Consider the following 21,987-nt stretch of genomic DNA (forward strand, 5'->3'; position numbering starts at 1 on the left):
ATGATTAAATGCATTTAGGGTAACCAACACAAGCACATACCTACATTGTTACAAAATAAAAACTGTCAATACACAATTATATACTCAACACTTTACTACAGAACAGAAACGGTCGATTGGTCTAATATATTATGTATACACCGCTGTAAATATACAAAGACTTATGTTTAAAGTTCGTATAAGAAAACATTTTAACTCTTATTTAAATTTAAAAAACGAAGGTTCTTATTTTTAAAAGGATGAATACTTTAATTATATAGTATATATACTTTCAATCTTAACGCTAACCTTGTGCACGACGGGTTTTAAACCTTTTATGTGTTAGGTATTTTAATAGTAGTTTTATTGTGCAAATTGCAGGGATATATTAAAATGAATAGTTCAACATCGAGATAGATTATAATGTACAATGGATTGCATGTAATAGTTTAATGGCTGTGATTAAAACTGCAAACTGTAAGTATTTTACCGTCTTGATTATACAAATATTTTATTATTGTACATTTTTTAATTACATTGTATTTCATCCTTCATAACATTATTTTGTATTATGACAATATTAAATCTTTTGTTTCAATACAAAAACATAGCTGAAAATATCTGAACAGTAATACACCGATATTTTATACAGTCTGTGTAAACTGGATTTAAGACTGCAAAACCCTCTGAGTAAATTTAAAACACCAGGCGAACGCAGAAATGAAGGTACATTGGGCAGTGCATTTATGAAATGGAGGAACGCAACTTGTGTTTCTGTTTACGGCTATATGATAATTATTACAATTGAATAGGAAGACGTGTTGGAAACCCAAGACACCTTCGTCAATATACGAGCTTCGACATAGTGGTGTTCATTCAACATGTCAAGCTCTAAATAATTCGGAGTCTAGAAGAGATATGGCGAAATTTTATAGAAACTGATAAAGAACCGACACAAACACAAAATTTCTATAGACTGGCGAATCATGAAAGACAACAGCTGACTTCAGACAAGCACAAAATTGGCGGTGAAATGTTTACTAGTATATTATTTGTCTTTCATCGGGATTTAATATGTCCTTTTATGCAAACATTCACCAAAAATAGATAAAAGTTTATTCTTCTTTAATGCTTAATAGATTCTTTACTAAAGTCAAAGCTTTTGGTATATTGGGAGTAATTATACCAATGTGCCTTTATATATTATTGGTATCATTTAATTTTTACCACTTGGTCAATATCTCTATTCGCAGACTGGCGTTCATAAGGGCCTGGTGTCAACAGCCCGGTAGCGGCTCGCTATACATCAGTACTGTCATGAAAATTGCAGTGAAATGTTTTTGAAATTTAGTAGAATATCTCCCAGGTGCATAGCTCTAAACTTTTTATGAAAATAAGGAAATGTGGTATGATTACAAGTGAGACCACTAGTCATCATAGTTCAAATTAAGGGGATGTAAACAATTATAGGCATACGTACGACCTTGAGTTGATCCATGATTGAGAAAATATAGTTCAACTTTATAGGATTAGACGAGAAATATTTATCGTTGGAATCACCTAAAAAAAAAAAAAAAAAAGAGGAAAAGTAAACAAGACACCCTTTAAAACACTGCCAATCTAAGAAACTTTCAAACAGATGTTTGTGGGAAGTATGTTTTTTTGTAAGTTTAGTTTTGTCAAAAATACTCCAACATTTGTATGTAATAATCATGAAAAACTATTATATAGATAAAGGCAGATGTGGTGTGAGTGCCAATGAGACAACTCTCCATCCAAATAACAATTTAACTTGTATATGTTTTTTAATGCTTTTCCTGCTTTGTAGATACTAATTCATGTATGAAATTAACTTTGTGATAAATCTTTTATCTTTTTTATCCATAAACTGAAAAAAATATCATTAGTAATGATCAATGCAGAATTACAAGAAATTAATAAAGATAAAAAATAGGACCTTGAACATGATAAAACAAGAATTGATGAAATGATTACTTTCCTCTTCTATAGCTACGATGTATATGTCTGTTCTTTTTAGTGATACATTATGTAGTCAATTGAATACTAGAGGTTAAAGGCTTTCCTTTAAGTGTATTAGTTGGTAACGGGTGATCTAATGATTTCAATGAAATTGGATTGGAAAAATCTTATCTTGACAAAATTATTGAAGTTTTTGTATACCACAGTCAAACGAAAATGCCAGTTTGTTTGCATTTAACAGTAAACTATTTGTTTATATTTGTCAATCAATTACTTACGTATGAAGTATATCTATAATTTATAGATCCAACTGTTTAATGTTATTTTAAAATTTTACACAAAATTCTTTCTGCTTTTAACTTTTCCAGTAAAAGTAACACTTTTTCTTGCATCCGAAGTATTTTTATGGGTGTACTTTTATTAGGGACGATCGCTCAAACCAAAATATTTGAAAGAAAAGGATGTCTAACAACGTAGAAAAATTAAAAGCTATGACCAAAAGTAACAGGAAAATAATTTACATGGTCGACTTTGTCTGATAGCGTTGGGACTTCTTTAATTTCCAATTTATCAATAGCTAATTTTAGATAAATATATTATAAAAAATGGCAGTATCGAAGCAATGTCTATAGAGACTGTTTATGTCTTCGAGAAAAAACGTCCATCAGCAATTGCATCGACACAGTGCTAATATCAAATATCATAGAGCACGTTCGCCGGCAACTGGCTTTCTGAAAGATATCATGCATTTGGTCAGAAATCCCTTACATCGTGTATATGATGCGAATAGTAAAAACAATTATTGAATGGTATTGTTTCTCTGTATTTTTTCCTCTTGAGATTATCAATAAACTCATCATAATACCAAGATTGCAATTCTATACCCATGCCAGACGCGCGTTTCGTCTACAAAAGACTCATCAGTGCCGCTCGAATTAAAAAAAATAAATAGGCAAAATAAAGTACGAAGTTGAAGAGCTTTGAGGACCAAAAATTCCTAAAAGTTTTGCCAAATACAGCTTAGGTAATCCATTCCTGAGGTAGAAAAGCCTTAGTATTTCGAAAATTCAAAGTGTTGTTTTAAAACAGTTAATCTATAATAATGAAAATATCAATGATAACTCATGTCAACACAGACTACTAGGCGGGAGATACCCTCGGTGACTTAAACTCCACCAGCAGTGGCATCAACCCAGTGGTTGTAAATATACTTATCATAGATACCAGGATTGAAATAATTTTGATAAGAAAAAAGAACCATAAAAAGACGTCCATAATATAAAAACAAAAACAAAACCTAACTGCAAGACTGATTAAGTTTTAGATCTGAGATATGATTTCAGCTTTAATACTTTAATATTTGAAGCTTATTATTGTAAGATGATGCACCACTAAATACGGTATCGTTTTTATATTTATATTACAAAAACACCCAAAGACATTTTGATGCTAATATATCATTTTATATAGTTACTAGAAAAATTCTGATTTTTTTCAGAATAATTAAAAGTAATACTTATTGTTAGCTTTTATTGTGAATATAACATTTAAATACATGTATAAGTGCAGAGAAATAAAAAAAGGAGATTCTGAAAACATAACGGATCATATCAATACACGACTTTGATGACGTGACAATCCTCCGTATTTACTTGATATGCATGTATGTAGTTTGTTTAGGTCTTTATTTTTCTTCTTCTCGTTAATCGACCGAAAGATTTACCATACAATGTTTGTACCTCAGTTGAACTTATTTCTTTCTTTATGTATCGATACTGAAGGTTTTGATTTAGTTTTAATTACGTCCCTGGTCAATTTAGAATATATTTAATTTTCTGGTTGTCGACCTGTTGACTTCATTGTAAAATTGGCAACAACATGTACAGCTGTTATTAAACTCATACTTAATTTCACAATCCCTGTAATTAGATTAATACCCTGTGTCTCAATCGCAATAACTTAATCATATATCTCATAGAACTGCATGTTGTTTTTAACAATTATAACTAGAGATTCAATATTTTATTAGAGTCTCACCACTTGTAATACATCATAATATATACATTGAATAAAACAAAAAAACTTATAAATTAAAATATAAGTGCCATTCTATAAAGAATTATAAGAGACTATAGAATTCAATATAAATTATAACTATATTATTTATCATGTCTATAAAAACATTTTTGTTATGTTAATAAATAAACTCATCATAGATATCAGGACTAAATATTATATATACGCCAGACGCGCGTTTCGTCTACAAAAGACTCATCAGTGACGTTCGAATCCAAAAAAGTTAAAAAGGCCAAATAAAGTTCGAAGTTGAAGAGCATTGAGGACCAAAATTCCTAAACGTTTTGCCATATACAGTTAAGGTAATCTATGCCTGAGGTAGAAAAGCCTTAGTATTTCAAAAAATTCATACTTAATTAAATAGACCATACAACTACAATTATCATGTCTATAAAATATTTCAAGTTTATAAAAACATACCCATCAATCAAGCATATAAAAAACAAAAGACTCATCAGTGACGTTCGAATCCAAAAAAGTTAAAAAGGCCAAATAAAGTTCGAAGTTGAAGAGCATTGAGGACCAAAATTCCTAAACGTTTTGCCATATACAGTTAAGGTAATCTATGCCTGAGGTAGAAAAGCCTTAGTATTTCAAAAAATTCATACTTAATTAAATAGACCATACAACTACAATTATCATGTCTATAAAATATTTCAAGTTTATAAAAACATACCCATCAATCAAGCATATAAAAAACTATGTCTTCTACTTTAAAAAAATGTTAAAGCAGGTCTTGGCAACCACATCAAAACAATCAGTATTTTAAAAAAGTTATATAAACTTATCATCATCAGATAAAATATTAAAATCCACATTACTGCTTTTAACTTCATAAAATAATATTTCATGTAAATCTGCATATAAAGGACAGTCTAAAATAACATGTTTCTCATCTTCAATTTTATCATTGCACACAAAGCAAACTCTTTCATTTACAGTTTTATTTTTATAGCGACCTGTTTCTATTCGGAAGGGGGACGCCACACCTAAATTTAGCAAATGCACTTTTGTATCGTATTGAAATGTTCTTCCTCAAATACATCTCTGTTTCAAAAACATCTTTAAACAATTTATAAGTGCGTAATTTTTTTCCAACACTTTGTGACAATATTCTTTTAAGCCAATTTATCTTATAATTTTCAAATAAAAAATATTCTAACTGTGTATTAACATTTTAATGCAATACATTATCTAAATTAGTGTATATATCTACATTACATTCTCTAAATTTTGTCATAATTCTATAACACCAACTTTTCTTTTTATTAATGGCATTTCTAAATGCCCATTGAAATACTTTATAATTCACCCTATCTGTTGACATAACATAACATCTAGCCCAATGTCTAAAACCACCACTCCACTGCTTCACACATGGAGGTTTCCAATCCATATCTCCATTAATGGCATCACTAGGTTTACTAGAATATATTTAAATAACTACCCAAATCGACTGAAAAAAATACATTTTCGACGATGTCTTGATTTTTCAAAGTGTCATATACAATAGTATATATACATATGGCCTTTCAAATATCGTTTTGATTTCTAACATCACTGAAGAGACATTTAAAAATTGTCAAAATCCGGATATGGTGTACTAATGTTTGCATCTATTGTTTGGGGTTTATCATATTTTCCGAAAGTTAATTGTTTTCTGTTCGGTATTAAATTAATAATTAAGATCCATTTTGTTAATCTGGTGAACTGTTTATTTGGAAATCGTCAACGGCAGTCAGCAGGGTTAAATAACATCTTTTGTTCGACCTGCTAGTCAAATGCGTTTTGTTAAAAATAATTTTTCACTTTATTTGTATTTTTGAAAGTGTTGTTTCTATTGTATTTAGACCCCTCTACCAAGAAATTTGTTTTGCATGCACACGTAAAAAATGCAGTTTTGATCCAACGCAAAAGTTTGAGCGTTGTGTGCAACGAGTGGTCTAGCGCGTCGTGGTCAAGTGGTCTACGTGGTCGGGTGGTCTAGTACGTTGGGCATAGTGAAAGGCGAATCATTGCCACTATATATCGGTAGCATGAGTTCTAACCTCTTATATGATCTAAGTTGGGCATCCACCAATCAGACCGTAAGTTTCTTTAACTCCATACAGCAAATTGGACGACCCTCTTGCTTTTCAGTTGGTGTACTACTGGGTCAAATCAATCGAAATCACCATACCTTTATACCTACAGTATATAAGGTAGCGGAACATGCACTTCATGGTGAAATGTTTTAATACGGTTGCATCCAAAAAAAATATCCACCTATTAACAAAGACAACAGTAGTACATGTCGGTATTCTAAGGTCAAAAATTGATCGAGAGAAAACAAATCCGGGTTTTAAACTTAACCCGGGAAAAACACATCAACTATGAGAGAAAAACAAAGCAACAACAGGAACACTCAAGTGCAACAAATACAAACGCCAACATACATAGAAACGAATTATTTGATAACAACTACCATAAAATTGAGAATGGAAATGGGGAATGTGTCAAAGAGACAACAACCCGACCAAATAAAAAACAACAGCAGAGGGTCACCAACAGGTCTTCAATGTAGCGAGAAATTCCCGCACCCGGAGGCGTCCTTCAGCTGGCCCCTAAACAAATATATACTAGTCCAGTGATAATGAACGCCATACTAATTTCCAAATTGTACACAAGAAACTAAAATTAAAATAATACAAGACTAACAAAGGCCAGAGGCTCCTGACTTGGGACAGGCGCAAAAATGCGGCCATTTATTTTCAGTTCAAAATGGTGGGTAGTTTTAATATTGTAAATGTGTCGCATTTACAAATCAAAATATGTTTTAAAATGCACTTTGAATTAAAAGTGTCAATATTCTTTTAAGCCAATTTATCTTATAATTTTCAAATAAAAACTATCATATTGGAACTAATCATGGTAGTATATTTCCGAAGAAATTTGTCTACTCTTGCATTGATTGTTCTAAAACGTCGAAATTTTGAACGTTAGGAATTCATAAAGGGAAAGCATAAACATTGTCAGAAATCTTAGTTTGCATTTCAAAGGAATTCCTGCAACAAATGGTCAACTTTTACATGTGTTGTTTTTCTATTTACACTCTCTATGAAATATGTTTAAACTCTTATGACAATACAGCTGTAGTATAATTCGCGTTTTAAAATATACCAAGCCTTATCGAGTTACGATTAAAGAAACTTTTAAGCTGCTTGACCCTTTGCCGTTGTAATTAAAGTTAATGCAACAGGACTGGATTGAATCTCATGAAATTGTATAGACTTTATTTGCTTGACCGATAATAAACTTCTATTTTGACACTTTTAGCCAATCATTGCAAAACTTAACCCAATTATTTCCCTAAAGTACAACTAATTCACTTTCATAAATTTAATACCGACAAGCATAAAAGACAAAAGTAAAAAAGTTCTATGTATTGAACAAAATACCATATTGCCACACTTTTCAGACATTTTAATAGGATATCAAATTGATTGTATATAAACCAATGGATATCAAACAAATAAATAATTTCGATTTCTGTTTTAAAAATATTTGTTCAAGTCAGGATATTCTAGGTTAAAGAATAAAGGGATTATCTGTCATGTAATTTAATGCTCATATTATGCAACTTAATAAATAATTAACAAGTTTTTCAATAACTTTATGCAATAATTGTTTGACTTCTATTGTTTGCATTATATTCGATATTAAACCATGTTTTTGTTGTCATTCTTGCCTTTGAAATCTTGATTATCAATTTTTCTTAAGAAAAGTAGACATTATAGATACCATACGTCAGGATTTATCAAAACTCATTTATGATTCGAAAAAAAAACAGCCTTTTTGTACAAAAATTAGGCCGTTAGTTTTCTCGTTTGAATTGTTTCACATTTGTCATATGCATTTCGGGGCCTTTAATAGCTGACTATGCGACATGGGCTTTGCTCATGGTTGGAGACCGTGTGGTGACCTATAGTTGGTAATTTCTATGTTATTTGGTCTTCTGTGAAGAGTAGTCTCATTGGCAATTACACCACATCTACTTTATTATATTCACCATTGCCAACAAGAATAATAACGAAAAGACAAACTGCAGTAAAAAGAAGAGGGAAGATCCCAGAGTATTTTACGAGTCAGCAAGATAAAAATCGAATTACTCATATCTCCAAAATTAACTAGATTATAACAAAATGACAATACTGTAACGGTTTTTTTCTCGGAAATTTTAATTTCTTGATTTCAAAGGCCAAACCAGTTCGAGGGATTTAAATTTTTCGTTTGTCACTGACTCTTATCTCCCTGAGTGATCATTTCAGAGGAAGAAACATTTTCGTGATTTTATTTGAATCGAGAAATTAGAGAAAAATAAACCATTCGCAAGGACTTCATAGGGTTTAATATATAGTGTTACTTTAATATGGTGAAGGTTTTGTATACAAATGTTTTTCTTGTGCTATTTTGGATGATACTCGTCCAAAATCTGCAGCCACAAAAGTTTGTGTCTTCTTTTCATGAATTTATTATCAATTTCAAGTTTATTCAGAAATACAACATGTCGTTACAGACTTAGAGGACCCGCGTGAAGCTCTACATACTTTGAGTAGAGGTTGAAGGATATTTTGAAAAGAAACCACTCAAGCAATTTATATTTTTTTAATTTTCTATTTCTTTAGTGTTACTCAAGAAGACTGACGCCTCATAAATAAAGGCAACAGTAGTACACCGCTGTTCAAAACCCGTAAATCGATGGAAAAAAACTAAATCGGGGTAACAAACTAAAACTGAGAGAAATGCATTAAATAAAAGAGGAGAACAATGACACAACATTAAAATGTAACAAACACAGAAACGAACTAAGCATTAGACAACATCCGATGAGAATAACAAATATAACATCAAAACCAAATACATAAATTTTGGATGGAAAAGTACCGTGACACGTCTTATAGTAATGTGAACCTTTTTATTCTCTGTACTATATTTTTTTGGTGTACATTAAAGTTTTCAGATTATTTATTTGCTCTATTCTGGGTTTTGTTTAATAGTTGTTTTATTTTATCAAATGGCGATTAAATCAATCAATAAATTCGTGACATTTTAATAAATAAGTTCAATACAGAATCATCAGCAACAAATTTTCAACCCAAGTTTAAAATAACTTGACAACAAAAGGTTGTATTGATTACTGTATATTAAATATAATTTCTGATCTCAAATAAATGTTGAACAAATTGTACTTTAAATACTTATGACATTTTCCAGCCTAGTAGTCAATACTATGAATACAATGCTATGATAATACAAATATTGTTGTGATTGAAATTTACTGTTATAAAATTTTAGAATTCATTTTAAAACATCTGCTTACCATTCCGGAGCGCCTGATATCACCCCTAGTTTCGGTGGGGTTCGTGTTGCTTAGTCTATAGTTTTCTTGTTGTGTCATTTGTACTTTTATTTGTCTGTGTGTCCTTTTGTTTTGTTTAAGTCATTGCGTTGTCAGTTTATTTTTCGATCTTTGAGTTTGAATGTCCCTCAGGTATCTTTATCATCTCTGTCATTTAAGGAATATTTCTCCCTCATGCTTAGCTCGGATTCTTAGTACGGGTTTGGCTATACTTTGTGTCTTTTTATTTTGATCAGTCCTTCAACGTTTGTATAAGGTTTTGGATTTTCAAATATGTTGGCCCCAGCATTACTGAAGAGGCAATAATTGTCGAAATACGCATCTGGTGCAGTACAACTGATACAGTTTACTAGTTTATTATTTCAAATACCAAGAACGAGAAAGAACTTAACAGAGGAAATAAATGTTTCATGCGTTTTACATTTCATAACCCTTGATTATCGTCAACATGTTTGTTTTTTTGCGAATTGTGTACATCAATTTCTTCTATTTTAGGTTGGTAATCCAATGTCAGAACCGTTCGGTCAATTTGCAGACCGAGGTAAGTAAATAAATAAATTTAAAAAAAAAAACAGGATTCGAAATAGGGGGAAAATCAATATTAATTCTAAATAGAATTTTTATACAAAAATCTAAATCAGCGCCACTTTGTAAAAAATAAAGTATATAAAGCTAATGAGTAAATTACTAAATTATGTACATATATATTGTCATTGTTATTTACTGTGTATATAGAAACCAAGCTTAAGTTTCAACCTAGGTTTGGTTTAAGCCATAACAAGATTTCTATGGCGATGTCTCCAAATTTTCAACGAGAGTTCAAGATTTTTTTACAGTAAATGATATATAAGACAAAAGATGCACTCGATTGGTCTTCGAAATATAAAAGGTTAAAGCCTAAATATGACGAAACAGAAAGAATTTCTACTGATGCCTGTTTGAAGAATTTCCGACATCATCATGTTAAAAAATATTAAAACATGGTTTTATATGAAAAATACTCATAATGATGCGTAACTATCAAAACAATTAAAAAAAAGACCAAGAAAAAAAACTCCAAGAGGATTGCACCTCACTACATTGTCTAATAATGGTCTGACGTGCAACAACATGTTTGATAACTGATTGGGGCATTTCTTTGAAGTCTGGACGTCGGTGTATTGACTGGTTGGAGCTAAAGCCAGCCCCCATATAAAAGACCCTCGAACGACATCAGACCGATCTCCAACGAATTAATAGAGAGCGATAAGACATTCAGTTGGAATGTTTACCGTTTTGAGCTTTCTTAATCGTATCTTCAACTACGACATAGCTGTATGGTGTCGAGCTAAAAAAAGAAGAAATTATTATAAAAATGTTTGATTTATGTTCTTTTGATCCGGACGCTGATTTTACTTCTTTTTGTTTTATTCATTTTAATATTTCAATGTAGTCAATCTAGATTCAAATTGTCAAACTTGCCATACAATTCAGATACACAGCCAGTTAAAAGCAAATGTAACTGCTTTTAACCTCGTTATCCTGAGTATGACACTTCTTTATTTTTTTTTCTTCAATTTTTATGGCCCCGCAACGAAATTGTCGGTGCCATATAGTTTTACCCTTGTCCGTCTTTCCGAAATTCCGCCATTCCAAAATTCCGTCATTCCGTCATTCCGTCATTCCGCAACAAACCATTATACGGAGTTTTTTTATGCCCCACCTACGATAGTAGAGGAGCATTATGTTTTCTGGTCTGTACGTCCGTTCGTCTGTCCGTTCGTCCGTTCGTCTGTCCGTTCGTCCGTTCGCCAGGATTCAGGTTAAAGTTTTTGATCAAGGTAGTTTTTGATAAAGTTGAAGTCCAATCAACTTGAAACTAAGTACACATGTTCCCTATGATATGATCTTTCTAATTTAAATGCCAAATTGACCCCCATTTCATGGTCCATAGAACATGGAAAATGATAGTGCGAGTGGGGCATCCGTGTACTATGGACACATTCTTGTTTCATTTATAAAACTATTTACAGTATAAAAAAGTGCCTTCAAAAAATTTGAATTATAGCACGTTTTCATTTTGGATAGGTTCCGTTACATAAACTTGGTTACCCATATGAAAGGTAAGGTGTTTGTACAAGCAGATTTTGTTTCGAATGTTGTTTTTTTTTTGTTTGGTTTTATTCGTTTTGCTTTGATTTTTGTTTATTTTTGTACTGGAGATTGATTTTTGGTATTTTGCATAGAACACAATAATTTGTCCATTTAGCTTATATAGTCTTGGTGTATATTCTACTACTAGCACACGAAGAAGAAGTATTTGCACAAAATCGTCATGCTCCCGAGACAGTTTTCATTTCGACAATTTTTTTATGATCTTATTCATCAGTGTTGGTAATGCGTCTAGACATACTATTTGGTAGCTTTTCAGACATTCATTATGACGTTGATGTTGAGAGGTAAATAACTGCTACTGAACAATCTGAACATAGACGAAATCGATCAAAATTACTGTTTCAGATCAAAATTTGTTTACTACTGACACTCATTCACTTTTGACCGCCGATATTAAAATTTAATCAATCCATAGTACTTCGAGATTAAGGAAAAAATCTCACGAATGCAACAATGCAACAATCGGGAATATATCACATTTGGTAAGTAACAGGTCTGATGCCTATTTTATTTTCTGAATACCACGAAATCATGTCTCAAGTCAGTGAGTTAAGACGCAACTTATATAGTGTTAATTTTAGTCATTTTTCCTCGTAACTCTGTTGGGGAGCACACATCCCAGTTAATTTATAATCTGAGATCACCCTCAGTTTTTGGTGGAGTTCGTGTTGCTCAGTCTTTAGTTTTCTATGTTGTTTTTTTGTGTATTATCATTAGTCTGTTTGTCTTTATCATTTTTAGCCATGGCGTTGTCAGTATATTTTCGATGAGTTTAACTGTTCATCATGCATCTTTCTCCCTCTCCTTTGCACATGCTAGAGCGTGATGTATCGATTGTACGACATACGATAGACCTACCGTGTTTAGACACCTTCATTTGCTGTATAGATATCCAGTAGACCCTTGCTTATTAAAGTTTTAAAGATGCACAATAAAACAACAAAAAAAACATATATATTGAAAGAACATTCATATTAGTTGGTACAATTAAAGATGATTCAAGTTCAAGAAAAGAGTCTTCATAATAGAACATAGAAACATTAATGGAAAGTATTACATACAAATAATAACCGCGTTTTCAACTATTTTTTAATACGTTTGTCTGTTATATTGACAGTTATTTCTGCGAATACGTCTTCATATATTGTCAGAAATCAAAGGCATTGTTTTAGTGCAATATTGTTCAATGTTCATGTTTAATATTTAAGCGACATCTCCCATAACCTGGTATATGACACATAAAAATTAATTTAGACATAATGTACAGCTTGTAAATATATACTCGTTTTCCTTAAGTCATTTATTCATTTCGTTTTTTACAGATTATGTGTGGATCACAGGAGTCGTTGTGTCAGCAGTGATAGTAGTCGTTGTTCTTGCCGTTATTATAATTTATGCCTATTTGAAATGGAAACGGGAATACCTAAGGACAAATCCAAAAGCTGCGAGGAAGAAAGGGGATCCACGACCTACATTTCCTTTATAGCATTTGATAAAAAAAAGTATTTAAATATGCTCTCTGATTATTTATTGCAGCACCTAAGTGTTCATAAAGTGTTACAACGAAAAAGGTGCCTTATTAACATCGTCCAAACATTATAGATGGGTGAAAGTACGAAATAAATCTAAATTAAACTGTGATGTATGAATAATTATGTGACTATGACATTTGTTATTCTATACTGAGCTATACTGAACTTCAGATAATTCGCCGTTTCATAATCTAATGCATCTTGGGTAATATTTTCAAAAGTGTACACCAAATCGTCCTGATTGGTTAAAAATGTCACAAACAATGGAAATTTAACCAATGACGTTACGTGATTTTCATTTTTGGGTACAAACAATGAAATTACCCATGATTCTTTGGATTCTGAAGCGGCCAATTGTGGTGTGTAACAACAAGCTGTGTTTTGTTATATATTGTAAATATTTATTATATGATAATGGCAAAAAAAGTATAATACAATTTGAATTAAAAAAAAAACCACTTATTATTATATAATATGACTAACCAAGATCCAGTTATGCATATTAAGGGCAACTTGTTTTGAGTTAAATGCATTTGTTCCTTCGATAACAGCATATTTCATTGTTCGATTTAAATATCAATGTCTTCATCGTTATTAAAAAAAAAACAGAAAAAGAAATGACATAACAAAAATAAATGACATAGAAAAAAAAGACAGCAAAAAAAATAAATACCAAAAGTTGGCCGAAAAACATTTCAACAAAACATTACACAACATATTTCATATTAAAAAGTTTCACAAAGAAGAGAATCTTCGTTCAAATTTATTTCATTTTTGTTCCATCTGCATATGTAAGTTGCCAGTTATTTAAAAAAACAAAACAATCATATTAACCTTTTCTTAATATGTCCTTCAGGAATATGGCAGTTGTTATCAAATAGCCCGTTTGGCATTTGTTGTTATTGCACGTCATTGTTGCTGCTGTTCTGTTGTTGTTCTCTTATGGGTGATGTGTTTCCCTCGGTTTAAGTTTGTAACACGGATTTGTTTTCGCTTAATCAACTTTTGAACAGCCAAATACTGTTGTTGCTTTTATTTATGAGCAACATTATTTTGGAGATACTGTTATGCAGATTCCTGGAATTATCCAGGTTTGAAAAAAAGATCATTGAATAAAACTATTTGCAAACTATTGATGTAAGTTAGTACTTAATTATTCATTTTCAAGTATTCCCAATATTCGTCTAAAATGGCTGAAAACAGCTCACTTTATGTCGCTAGAAACATACAAGGTGTCATTTGTTAGACGATTGAAAATGGATAAATTGTTTAATAGGACTTGAAACTTTGTGTCAACATCTTACACATTTCACTTTGAACAAGATTCATAATACATGTAAGTAAAGTATAACAAAAGGTGATAAAAATGCAGGAAAATATGTATAAAGCTCATTTAAAAACTTTAATTAAATAGTGTAAATTATTTATCAAAATTAATTCTAGTCTTCAAAGCTTTTCAAATATGTTATAATTTCATCTGATTCTACGGCTCCTCTATCATTATCACTGGATATCTGTGCATAAATAAAGGCAACAGTAGTATACCGCTGTTCAAACTCATAAATCCATGGACAAAAAACAAAATCGGGGTAACAAACTAAAACTGAGGGAAACGCATAAATATAAGAGGAGAACAACGACACAACACTACAATCTAACTAACACACACAGAAACGGACCAAGCATCAGACAAAATCCCACGAAAATAACAAATATAACATCAAAACCAAATACATGAATTTGGGATAGAAAAGTACCGTGACGAGTCTTATCGCAATGTCAATTTACACTCAAAAATAAGAGAAAACAAAATAATTCCAGAACTGTATGTTATTCGGTCGAAGCTCTGTGGCCTTCAATAAATAAGAATGCATATTTATAAGTATGATATTTTGAATATTTTGAATTATAGGAATGCTTTTGTTTAGAATAACTTCAAGGAAGGTACTTAAATTCATTTTTTTTCTTTCTCACATTTCACCGTGACACAGCCTCATGTCACATTTGTTTCATTATCTACAGAAATTGGAATTTGGACAGAAATGATAAAGGCTTTAGCTTTCATACTGGCTATAAGTTGTGTTAACAACACCACGTAGACAGAATTCGTGACGAATGGTGACTTAGTTGTTGTTTATTTTTCGTATTTCTGCATAATTTGTCAGGTGTTTTGTCAAGTAAAAAATAAGTAATTAAACGAATGTTGGTTGTTCCTAACAGTAAAAAAGCGATGCGAACAATCAAATCAAACACGTTCCCCCCTTTTTTTTTTAATATATGATAGAAATAAATTGAGAGACAGTGTTACTACATCATGTAAAATGGAGACCAAAGATAACAAAGGCATATTCAAACTCGAATATTGACAGCAAACTGACAATGTCAGGAAGTATTATTGTATGATAAAAAAACCCAGCAGTTTGCAAAACACAACATAGAAAACCAAAGATTTTTCAACACGAACCCTGAGTCTACATTTCAAAGGAAGTCTGGGAATTCCTGCAACAAATGGTCAACTTTTACATGTGTTGTTTTTCTATTTACACTCTGTATGAAATATGTTTAAACCTTTATGACAATACAGCTGGAGTATAATTCGCGTTTTAAAATATATCAAACATTACCGAGTTACGATTAAAGAAACGTTTAAGCTGCTTGACCCTTTGCCTTTGTAATTAGAATTAATGCAACAGGACTGGATTGATCATCATGAAATTGTATAGACTTTATTTGCTTGATCGATAATACACTTCTGTTTTGACACTTTTAGCCAATCATTGCTAAAGTTAACCCAATTATTTCCCTAAAGTACAACTATTTAACTTTCATAAATTTTATACCGACAATCATAAAAGTCAAAAGTATAAAAGTTATCTCGAAGTTCTATGTATTGAATAAATTCCATACTGCCACACTTTTCAGACATTTTAATAGGACAGCAAATTGATTGTATATAAACCAATGTATATCAAACAAATAAGTAATTTCGATTTCTGTTTTAGAAATATTTGTTCAAGTCTGGATATTCTAGGTTAAAGAATAAAGGGGTTATCTGTCATGTAATTTAATGCCCATATTATGCAACTTAATAAATAATTAACAAGTTTTTCAATAACTTTATGCAATAATTGTTTGACTTTTATTGTTTGCATTATATTCGATATTAAACCGTGTTTTTGTTGTCATTCTTGCCTTTGAAATCTTGATTACCGATTATTCTTAAGAAAAGTAGACATTATAGATACCATACGTCAGGAATTATCAAAACTGATTCATGAGTGGAAAAAAACAGTCTTTTTGTACAAAAATTAGGCCGTTAGTTTTCTCGTTTGAATTGTTTTACATTTGTCATTTCGGGGCCTTTAATAGCTGACTATGCGACATGGGCTTTGCTTATGGTTGGAGGCTGTGTGGTGACCTATAGTTGTTAATTTCTGTGTTATTTTGTCTTTTGTGAAGAGTAGTCTCATTGGCAATTACACCACATCTATTTTTAGCTCACTTGGCCCACAGGGCCAAGTGAGCTTTTCTCATCACTTGGCGTCCGGCGTCCGTCGTCGTTGTCGTCGTCCGTCGTTGTGAACTTTTACAAAAATCTTCGTCTCTGAAACTCCTGGGCCAAATTAAACCAAACTTGGCCACAATCATCCTTGGGGTATCTAGTTTTAAAAATGTGTGGTGTGACCCCGCCAACCAACCAAGATGACCGCCATGGCTAAAAATAGAACATAGGGGTAAAATGCAGTTTTTGACTGGTAACTCAAAAACCAAAGCAATTAGAGCAAATCTGACGGGATAAAATTGTTTATCAGGTGAAGATCTATCTTCCCTGAAATTTTCAGATGAATCGTACAACCCTTTGTTGGGTTGCTGCCCCTGAATTGGTAATTTTAAGGAAATTTTGCTGTTTTTGGTTATTATCTTGAATATTATGATAGATAGAGATAAACTGTAAACAACAATAATGTTCAGCAAAGTAAGATTTACAAATAAGTCAACATGACCGAAATGGTCAGTTAATCCCTTAAAGAGTTATTGCCCTTTATAGTCAATTTTTTACCATTTTTCGTAAATCTTAGTAATCTATTACAAAAATCTTCTCCTCTGAAACTACTTGGCTAAATGAATACAAACTTGGCCACAATCATCTTTGGGGTATTTAGTTAAAAAAATGTGAGGCGTGACCCGGCCAACCAACCAAGATGGCCGCCATGGCTAAAAATATAACATAGAGGTGAAATGTAGATTTTTGCTTATATCTCTGAAACCAAAGCATTTAGAGCAAATCTGACTTGCGTAGAATTGTTCATCAAGTGGAACTCTATCTGCCCTAAAACTTTCAAATAATCGGACAACCAGTTGTTGGGTTGCTGCCTCGAAATAAGTAATTTGAAGGAAATTTTGCAGATTTTGGTTATTATCTGGAATATTATTATAAAAAGAGATAAACTGTAAACAGCAATTATGTTCAGCAAAGTAAGATCTACAAATAAGTCAACATGACCAAAATTATCAGTTGAACCCTTAAGGAGTTATTGCCCTTTAAAGTCAATTTTGACCAATTTTTCGTAAATTTTTGTAATCTTTTACAAAAATCTTCTCCTCTGAAACTACTAGGCCAAATTTAACCAAACTTGGCCACAATCATTATTGGGGTATCTAGTTTAAAAAATTGTGGCGTGACCCGGCCAACTAACCAAGATGGCCCCCATGGCTAAAAATAGAACATAGAGGTGTAATGTTGATTTTGGCTTATATCTCTGAAACCAAAGCATTTAGAGCAAATCTGACATGGGGTAAAATTGTTTATCAGGTCAAGATCTATCTTCCCTGAAATTTTCAGACAAATCGGACAACCTGATGTTTGGTTGCTGCCCTTGAATTAGTAATTTTAAGGAAATTTTGCAGATTTTGGTTATTATCTTGAATATTATTTTAGATAGAGATCAACTGTAAACAGCAATAATGTTCAGCAAAATAAGATCTACAAATAAGTCAAGATGACCAAAATTGTCAATTGACCCCTTTTAAAGGAGTTATTGCCCTTTATAGTCAATTGTTAAAAATTTTCATAAATTTTTGTTACTTTTTGTAAATGTTTAGGAAATATTTTCCACTGTAATTACTAAGCCAAGTTCATTATAGATAGAGGTAATTGTAGCAACAAGAATGTTCAGTAAAGAAAGATCTACAAAAACAGCACCATCACCAAAACACCATTTTGTCATGAATTTATCTGTGTCCATTGTTAATATGCACATAGACTCTTGAGAGCCTCTAGTTATTATATTCACCATTGCCAACAAGAATAATAACGAAAAGACAAACTACAGTAAAAAGAAAAGGGAAGATCTCAGAGTATTTTACGAGTCAGCAAGATAAAAATCGAATTACGCATATCTCCAAAATTAACTAGCTTATAACAAAAAGACAATACTGTTCCGGTTTTTTTCTCGAAAATTTTTATTTCTTGATTTCAAAGGCCAAACCAGTTCGAGGGATTTAAATTTTTCGTTTGTCACTGACTCTTATCTCCCTGAGTGATCATTTCAGAGGAAGAAACATTTTCGTGATTTTATTTGAACCGAGAAACTATAGAAAAATAAACCATTCGTAAGGATTTCATACGGTTTAATATATAGTGTTACTTTAATAGGGTGAAGGTTTGTATACAAATATTTTTCTTGTGCTATTTTGGATGATACTCGTCCAAAATCTGCAGCCACCAAAGTTTGTGTCTTCTTTTCATGAATTTATTATCAATTTCAAGTTCATTCAGAAATACAACATGTCGTTACAGACTTAGAGGACCCGCGTGAAGCTGTAAGACATACTTTCCATTTCTTTAGTGTTACTCAAGAAGACTGAAGCCTCATAAATAAAGGCAACAGTAGTATACCGCTGTTCAAAACTCATAAATCGATGGAAAAAAAACCAAAATCGGGGTAACAAAATTAAACTGAGAGAAACGCATTAAATGTAATAGGAGAACAACGACACAACATTAAAATGTAACACACACAGAAACGAACTAAGCATTAGACAAAATCCGATAAGAATAACAAATATAACATCAAAACCCAATACATGAATTTGGGATAGAAAAGTATTATAGTAATGTGAACCTTTTTATTCTCTTTACTATATTTTTTGGTGTACATTAAAGTTTTCAGATTATCTATTTGCTCTATTTTGGGTTTTGTTTAATAGTTGTTTTATTTAATCAAATGGAGATTAAATCTATCAATAAATTCGTGACATGTTAATAAATAAGTTCAATACAGAATCATCAGCAACAAATTTTCAACTCAAGTTCAATATAACTTGACAACAAACGATTGTATTGATTACTGTATATTAAATATAATTTCTGATCTCAAATAAATGTTGAACAAATTGTACTTTAAATACTTATGACATTTTCCAGCCTAGTAGTCAATACTATGAATACAATGCTATGAAAATACAAATATTGTTGTGATTGAAATTTACTGTTTTAAAATTTTAGAATTCACTTTAAACATTTGCTTACACTACCAGAGCACCTGATATCACCCCCAGTTTTAGTGGGGTTCGTGTCGCTTAGTTTATAGTTTTCTTGTTGTGTCATTTGAACTTTTATTTGTCTGTTTGTCCTTTTGTTTTGTTTAAGTTTTAGCGTTGTCAGTTTATTTTCGATCTTTGAGTTTGAATGTCCCTCAGGTATCTTTCTCATCTCTGTCAATAAAGGAATAGTTCTCCCTCATGCTTAGCTCTGATTCTTAGTACGGTTGTGGCTATACGTTGTGTCCTTTTATTTGATGAGTCCTTCAACATTTGTGTCAGGGTTTGGATTTTCAAATACGTTTGCCCCAGCATCACTGAAGACGCAATAATTGTCGAAATACTCATCTGGTGCAGTACAACTGATACATTTTACTAGTTTATTATTTCAAATACCAAGAACGAGAAAGAACTTAACAGAGAAAATACATGTTTCATACGTTTTACATTTCATAACCCTTGATTATCGTCAACATGTTATTTTTTTGCGAATTTTGTACATCAGTTTCTTCTATTTTAGGTTGGTAATCCAATATCAGAACCATTTGGTCAATTTGCTGACTGAGGTAAGTAAATAAAAAGAAAAAAAAAGAAAATAGGGGGGAAATCAATATAAATTAATTTTGAAATAGACTTTTATAGAAAAATCTAAATCTGCGCCACTTTATAAAAGTATTTTATTTTCTCCTTAGTTAATGAGTAAAACACTACAAGCTGTACATATATTGTCATTGTTATTTACTGTGTAAAAACCAAGCTTTAATTTCAAGCTAGGTTTGGTTTAAGCTAAAACAAGATTTCTATGGTGATGTCCCTAAATTTTCAACAAGAGTTCAAGAACTTTAGCAGTGAATGATATAAGCACTCGATTGGTCTTCAAAATATAAAAGATTAAAGCTTAAATATGACAAAACAGAATGATCATCCACTGATGCTTATTAAAGGAATTTTCGACACCATCATGTTAATGTAAAACAGGGTTCTATATGAAAAACAAATCATAATGATGTGTAACTATCAAACAATTTAAATAAAGATCAAGATATTTTTTTAGAGAATTGCACCTCAGTATATTGTCTTAAAATAGTCTGACGTGCAACACCATGTTTTTAGGACTGATTGAGGCATTTCTTTTAAGTCTGGACGTCGGTGTATTGCCGGAGTGGAATAAAGCCAGTCCTCGTATATAAAAGACACCCGAACGACGTCAGCGCTATCTCGAACTAATTAATAGAGAAAAGTAAGACTTTCAGCTGGAGTGTTTATCCTCTTGAGCTTTACAAATGTTTGATTTATGTTCCTTCAATCCCAAGTCTGATTTCTTCTTCTTTCTTACTCGTGACAATATCTTGTACTGTTACACATTAGTCAAATTAAGGGTCCAATTGTCAAACTTGCAGTACAATTCAGATACACACCTAATTAAAAACAAATTCAAAACTGATACTGAGGATATTACTTCTTCATTTTTCATTTAATTTTTTTCATTTATAAAACTTATTACAGTATAAAAAAGTACTGTCAAGAATTTTGAATTATAGCACTTTTTCATTTTGGATAGGTTTCGTTACATAAACATGGTTACCCATATGAAAGGTAAGGTATTCACACATGCATATTTTGTTTCGAATGCTTTGTTTTATTTTGTTGTTTAGTTGTATTTGTTTTGCTTTGATTTTTGTTTAATTCTTGTGCTGGAGTTTGATTTTGGTATTCTGCATTGACCACAATAATTTGGCTTTTTATTTTGAATTTGAACCATTTTGCTTTATAGTCTTTATGTATATTCTACAACTAGCTCGCGAGAAAGGAGTAATTACACAAATAGTCATGCGCACGAGATAGTTTTTATTTGACAATTAGTATTGATTTTTATGTTCTTAATCATCAGTTTTGGTTTATGCGTCTAGACATACTGTTCAGTAGACGTTCAGACAAATCATTGTAATGTTTTGAGAGGTAATTACAGCTACTGAACAATCTGAACATAGGTTGGATCAATCGAAATGACTGTTTTAGATCAAAATTGTTTTACTACTGACACCGCCGATGTTTAAATTTCATGAATCCATTAATAACATCGAGATGAAGGCAAAAATTCGCACGAAATGTCGAATGCAACAAATGGGAATAGATCACATTCGGTAGAGTAACAGATCAGACGCCTATATTAGTTTCTAAATACTACGAAATCATGTCTCAAGACAGTGGGTTAAGACAACACTTTAATAGTGATAATTTCGGTCGTTCTACCTCATAGCTCTGTTGGGACATTTTTTGCGTTAGGAGCACACATCCCTGCTTATGTATAATGTGCACATCCTA

The 21,987-nt window shown here is 31.6% G+C and overlaps 1 long non-coding RNA gene across 2 annotated transcripts; it reads left to right on the plus strand.

The window, feature by feature from the left end:
* The first annotated feature begins 265 nt into the window (after positions 1 to 265).
* On the plus strand, positions 266 to 13,665 carry LOC139486795 (uncharacterized). 2 transcript variants are annotated; one of them, XR_011655636.1, is made up of 4 exons: positions 266 to 456; positions 9,929 to 9,974; positions 11,501 to 11,535; positions 12,910 to 13,665. It is a non-coding gene; the product is annotated as an uncharacterized lncRNA (long non-coding RNA). The 2 variants fall into 2 exon arrangements; XR_011655635.1 differs by lacking the exon at positions 11,501 to 11,535 and having other exon boundaries at positions 272 to 456.
* The last annotated feature ends 8,322 nt before the right edge of the window (positions 13,666 to 21,987 follow it).

The sequence above is a fragment of the Mytilus edulis genome, chromosome 8, assembly GCF_963676685.1.
Source record: "Mytilus edulis chromosome 8, xbMytEdul2.2, whole genome shotgun sequence".
NCBI lineage: Eukaryota > Metazoa > Mollusca > Bivalvia > Mytilida > Mytilidae > Mytilus > Mytilus edulis.